We start from the raw sequence: 7,085 nt of genomic DNA, 5'->3' as shown, positions 1-7,085 counted from the left end.
GCCTTTGAAAAAAAAAACCCCAACTCATTATGAGTCGAAAGGGCTCAGGCTAGTTAGATATTAGGTTTGCACTGTTCGTTGTCAATTTATTGCATTTATCTTAATCAATCCTTGACACACGTGATCCCTTACTGGATCCAGTGCACTTGAAAGGACTGTTATTCGCCATATGATTGTTTATATCTGTGTGTGTCTTCCTTCTTTCCTTTTCTTCCTTCTATTCCTTTATTAGCAAACTAACTGAAGGGCAAAGGTTTATAAACATGGCTGACATCACTGAAAACAATTTTGTTATTAGCGTTAGAAATACCGGTAGGCAATGCGATTTGCTAAATGATAATATGCTTGATGTGAATTCTGTTACATCAGTTGCTATGACTGAGGCAAATTGCGTCATGCGAATTACTAAATGCTTTTTGCGAATTATGTTGTTCGATTTTCTAAACATGTTATTTAAATGGGTTCATATAGTGCTTTTGTTTTTCGTGTAGACCATTACAAGGTTGGTCAGACAAACTATTTTGGTTATCAGATATATTCAGATATCTCAGTTCTTCAGTAGGTGTTTTCTTTTTTTATAAAAATTAATAATTAGGAATAGTGTAATTATTACTGTCCTCTCCAGTTATTTTCCTAATGAGTTTTAAAAATGCATTCGGGCCAATGGTCTGTATCTTTACACGCTTTACACATATTTTATCGCCTAGTGCTCGATCCATCTGCTTGCTAAACTCGTTATCTTGTTTACGTAAAATAAAATATGTACTGTTGAGGTGACTTAAATTTTTAAAATTTGTTTCTACCCCAAACTTGAAGCCATATTGTTACTATATTCCAATGTAGTAATCAGAATGTCACTTTTTGATTCAGGTTTTACACTTTTTGTCTGTTGTATCCAGTTGTGGTGAGTTTGTATTGTTATTCATAAATACATTCGTGTTACTTGTTGTTTCATGTGAATATTTTCTTATTTATTTTGGTTTCAGATGGAACATTTTTAAGATAGATAGCGTTGACTTACGTTTTAGTTTGCATTTGATAACGCCAGTGACAGGACAGTGTAATGTGTAGAAATTAGGTTTCCCTCCATTAAGGTAGAAGCTGTTTGTGATAAATTGTACAATGGTAATTACATGCTACCATAATGAAGCATTTAAATGATAACATGCGAAGTTTCCTGAATGGTTTGTTGAGGTACACCCATTCATTAGTCTTAGTTGGTTTATTTTTCAAAGCTCACTTAGTTGGCTTCCATACTTGTTTTCTTCGATAATGCACGTGTCAGTTTGTTCTCATTAGGTTAGTAATTGGTTTGAGGCATGATAAGCGGTTTGACTTGGTGTGTAGTTCAGTGTGGTTTGCATATTGTGCTTTATTCTTCCATGATAATAATGTATTGGACTAGGGGTGGGTTGTTTATGTTGTCTCACACATTCTTCCATGATAATAATGTATTGGACTAGGGGTGGGTTGTTTATGTTGTCTCACACATTCTTCCATGATAATAATGTATTGGACTAGGGCTGGGTTGTGTATGTTGTCTCACACATTCTTCCATGATAATAATGTATTGGACTAGGGCTGGGTTGTTTATGTTGTCTCACACATATATCGTTGTTGGGAATGGAAACCTGGGTATAAAGTCATAATTTGTTTCTGAATTACTAATTTCTTGCTATGGGGACCGTACGCAGAGGAAACGTACCCTACTTTATCCCATTTCTCCAATATTCTTTGTGATGTTTAATCGTGTTTTACAATTTCACAGTTTCTGGGTTCTTTTGTTTCCCACCAACATCATCTACATTTCATTAAATATGAGTATCTATAAAGTTCTTACACTTTTCATCTCCTGTGTTAATAGTTATCATCTAAAAGGTCATTATGTTTGAAAACCTGTGCATACACAAACTACAGTATGTAGGTATAACGCATGGGAACGTTGGATATTTCACCTGTTAATGTCTCATACTGTAGAGTGCAAATAACTACTCTCTCTCTCTCTCTCTCTCTCTCTCCGACATAATTGACAGCCAACTTAAGTAATAGCCCAGCAAAATAAGACAAATATGCATGCAATTAGTGTGAATCTACAAGACAAACATTTACTGCATAAATAGTATGAATGTAAAAGTCGCTAGTATACATTATAAGAAGTGAACATACTGTAGAGTTCAAATAACTTAATCTCTCTCTCTCTCTCTCTCTCTCTCTCCCCGACATAATTGTCGGCCAATTTATGTAATTGCCCAGCAATCAAGACAAATGTGCATGTAATTAGTGAGAATCTACAAAGCTAACATTTACTGCATAAACAGTACATATGTAAAAGTCGCTAGTAGTCATTACAAGAAGTAAACATCCTGTTAAATTAATCGATAAATTGTTTGCAGACGTATAATTTTTTAAAATCTGAAAAATAGGTGCCTTGTCAATATATTGCTGCAAACTGTTTCACAAAACTGTACCGGTGTAAGCAAAATATTTCATAAAGTACACTGTCCGAACTTTTGGTAGGCATAAAGTCGTTGTTTTCACTTGACCTTGTACTCTCTGTGCTAATGTTCCTAAAATAAACTTTTAAAATACAAATTTTAAAAAACAAACAAGCAGTAGGATCCTCGTTCACTCAATTATTTAAGAGCTCAACAATAAGAACCACTCGTCATAAGCGGCATCTATCGATGAGTGAAATTAAAGAAATGATGTAGATGTTAAAATATCCGTAACATTTAAAATCACCCTGGCTGTCCTTTTCTATAAATTGTACAGTTTGACATGGGGAACTGTGTGTTTATGTGCATAGATACAGTGTAGATAGATAGACAGACAGATAGATAGATAGATAGATAGATAGATAGATAGATAGATAGATAGATAGATAGATAGATAGATAGATAGGTAGGTAGGTAGGTTGGTAGGTAGGTAGGTAGGTAGGTAGATAGATATTGGTAACGGCGCAGTTAAACGTTTCCTACATTTCAAACTAATCAAACAAAACCAGAAGAGAAAAACAACGTAGCAACAGAGCCCAGATGAGACCTGAGTTATTTACGTAGCTGAATAACAGATTAAATGACAAAGGAAATATAACAAAAAAGAGTTGAATAAGATGCGTAAACAAATTGTATACTTTGTATTCGGGTCTGAATAGAAGCAAAATTATAAAATTGGTCATAAAAGTTGGAATGATTCACGTAGATAGGTCTTATTCATAGAGAGACTAATACTGGTCTGACCCTATTCCAGGTTAAATAAAGGACAGAAACATTGCGTAATTAGGACCAACATCATCTAAGACCAGAAACAATGCAGTAATGTTTTTATGTGCTGAAGGTAGTTAAGGAAACTTTGATGAGAGAGTTGTAGCACGATACTGAAAACGATGCTACTACTACTACTACCACCACTACCAAAACCATTTACTACTACTACTAATAATAATAATAATAATCATAGGAACAACAACATCAACAACAGTAATAAGTTAATGTAAGTTTCAAAGAGTATTGCAACGGCAAAAATGTGTTGAAAATACATGTATCTGCGTACGGAAGTACAAAGGGACAATATGGGATTTTGGAAATTAGCATTGCGGATTGAACACTATGTAGCCATAAGGAAATTTAACATTACTGATGTAGCTATTTGGGCCTATGGAAATGTAACATTACTGATGTAGCTATTTGGGCCTATGGAAATGTAACATTACTAATGTAGCTATGGGAATTAAATGTTATTTGACGTATAGCGGTTTGAGCCTATGGAAATGTAACATTACTAATGTAGCTATTTGGGCCCATGGGAATTTAACATTGTTGATGGTGCTTTAGGCGCTTATGGCAATTTAACATTACTGATGTGTGGCTATTTGGGCCTAAAATGTAAACATTTGATGACACAATGGGAGTCGATGGAAACGATAAGTTGGACAGTTGGTATATTGGCTATTGCATAACCTTACCAACAAACGCACATACTTACAGAATAGTTATAGGTCTATGGGACATGATATTACAAGATAACTAATATGTATACTTACAGACCTAAACCCAAAGTAATTCATGTGGAGTAAGGAGTATGATACGATAGCCCATCGTACGAGGCTCAAAAAAGGACATAACAAAACTATCTAAAAAAACACAGTAATGCGTGTAGTAAAACAGCCTGGTACTCTGGGCTTCAATGACGATCCGCACTCTTGTTCGGATCAAAATGAGAGATTAAGGTAAAGGCTAGGTAAAACGGATGAAAATACTAACAAATTCGAGTAAAAGAAACCACACCTATCATACAAGCGCTCAACACACACAAAAAGTTCCCTTTGTCATAAATAGTTTTGTTTTGCTCATATATATATATATATATATATATATATATATATATATATATATATATATATATATATATATATATATGATTATTAAATTCATAACTCCTAACAGATTTGATCTAAGAAAATCGATCTTGCTAAAATCTTGCATAGAAGAAAAGAACTCTGTCCAAATGGGCGAGGAAGAAGCCATATGGTATAATGATTGTCAGTGAAGGCAGATTACATTACTATAAAATACAAAGAGGAATCCCCGACAAAATATTTCCTTTTTCACACGCTTTGGCAATGGTAGAAGCTTCCTTCGAGAACAGGCTGATTCGGACCAGGCTTATTCGGACCAGGCTGATTCGGACCAGGCTTATTCGGTCCAAATTATGGATTGATTCGGTCCAAATTAAGGGCTGATTCGAACCAAATTGCAGGCTCATTCGGACCATGTGCAATATTGTTAAGTTTCATCCGGAATTAAGATGTGACATTTATAGTTGTATCAAATATTTCCCTGATACCTCTCTCTCTCTCTCTCTCTCTCTCTCTCTCTCTATATATATATATATATATATATATATATATATGCTAATGTTCGGATACCTTTTTCTTCGCTATATACTGGTCTGAGAATGTTAATGCGTTTTTAAAAATAGATTATATAGAATATTTGTTTATTCCAAATAAACCTTCATATATTTTTGTACATGAATACATATATAATATAATAACACTATAATACAATAAAAAACCGCAAGGTTATTTTAATTCGGCATTATATTTTGTGTTCTAGAATTATATCAAGTTCAGTAAATTGGCAAATGACATTAAAAAAGACTTTAATTATAGCGGCAATAGTTAGACGAGTTTTGCTAATTTATGGTTAGAGGATCCCACTACTAATCCTTGCAGTTAAATTAATTAAGGACGTAATGATCAAACAAAATAATAAACAAACGGTGATAATTTAAGTTAAGCTGGTATCTAAGGGTAAACTTAGGAAATTACAACGTAAACAGATGAATGAATTGCCAGATATGATTGATGCTACTGTGGAAGTCCTACGCTGTGAATCGGACCTCCACCAGCCAGCTACTGAAGTTTACGGACCATGCTAGTTTCTCTATTTCTATATTACAAAAAGTTATTTTAAGTAATATTATGCTATTGTTTCATTTTTGCTCTTGTACAGTATCCATTTTCAACAATAATATGTACACTGTTAAATAATACATCATAAATTCAGCTAATGAAAATTACCCACGGAGCTCATTGTTATTGCAAACGACCGTTACAAATACATGTATATGATGAAACATCCAGAACTCGGTTTTCAAGGCATGGGAAAAAGATTCGCGGTTTCGCATCTGCTGAAATTAATATAAGGGGTCGTCCATTAATTATGTCAACAAAAAGGGGGAGGGGTTTGAAGAAGTTTGACAGTTGTTGACATGGGGGGGGGGGGAGTTCAAGATAAATTGACGTCAACAATGTTATTTTTTTTACAATAAATTTAATAAATCAAAAAATAGGAAATTAGTCGGTGCGTTGGTATGGCACACACTCGCTCGCCCGTCAACAGCCCACCAGTTTAATCCTAAACCGGTTGAGCTCTTGCCAAGGAAGTCATAGTCTTGGATCATCGTATTTTGTTTTTATTTGCAAAATCTCTCACTCTATCACACTTCACACGTTATGTTGAAGAAGCATGGTCAACAGCACCGACAACGCGATCTTGGGCCTAGGCAATTACCACATGCTCCTCAACCGCAAAGAATTCGGCCAATACGAGCTGCCAAAAGACAGAGAGAGCTGATAGCAATTATTGCTCATGGAGAGATATTAAGCGCAGAATGGTTAGATGAAGATGATGTTGACTTGTCGGGTATATCGGTTCCACAAGAAATTAGTGAATCAGCCACTATGCCCATTGTAACAATTGAGGAACATTTGGCTTCCCCATGGGAAGATGATAGAAGCTAGAATATAAACTCTCGATTTTTTCATGAATTCAAAGTGTCATAGTCAATTTGAAATCTGTTAAACAAGTAAAAAAAATGTATTAAAATTTATTTGTAGACCTTTTAATTTCCATAATTCTATTTTTAGCATAAAAGTCAGCCGTATAAAATATTGTTAGTTTGTGTGTGTGGGGGGGGGGGGTAAAATTTTATTAGGGGGGTCACTGAAAGTTTGACAGTTGTTGACAAGGGGTGGGGGGGGGGGCCAAAAATTGCCTAAAAATTGTTGACATAATTAATTGACGTCCCCTAACTTTATATAGTGAAACCGATATATTGTTACATTCCATAATCTGACAACAGTTGTTGTCTCTTATGCAGTATGATAGACAGGGGCCTATGTCAGAACGGGTCATGGGGGTAGTCTGGGGTAATTTTGTCACTCGGTATGATTTTTTCCCCTTTAGAGTGTTTCTTTTTTTGTCGACATCAAGTTCGCGTCGAGTACCTTTGTTTGCAAGCTGTTATAGTCCGTGTTAACAACATTTATCGATTTAATTTATTACCATTTATGTTTTTTTGAGTAATATAATGTTTTACAATGTTGATAGGGGCCACTTTCTAGTATATAGAACCTCTTAGTGCTTCTTAGTAGGCCCCTAGTTCTTAGCGGGGTTTACCAAGACCGTTCGTAAGCGAACTTACGGTAAGTACGGGAGCAGAACGTGTTGATTAGATTGGGTATTAAAAATAGCTTGGAAACTAGCCTTAAGCAATTTCTGTAATGTCAAACGTTTTAT

This window comes from Sinohyriopsis cumingii, chromosome 6 (genome assembly GCF_028554795.1).
Source record: "Sinohyriopsis cumingii isolate HCF-2022 chromosome 6, ASM2855479v2, whole genome shotgun sequence".
NCBI classification, from domain to species: Eukaryota; Metazoa; Mollusca; class Bivalvia; order Unionida; family Unionidae; genus Sinohyriopsis; species Sinohyriopsis cumingii.
Note: the sequence above shows the minus strand (reverse complement) of the source record.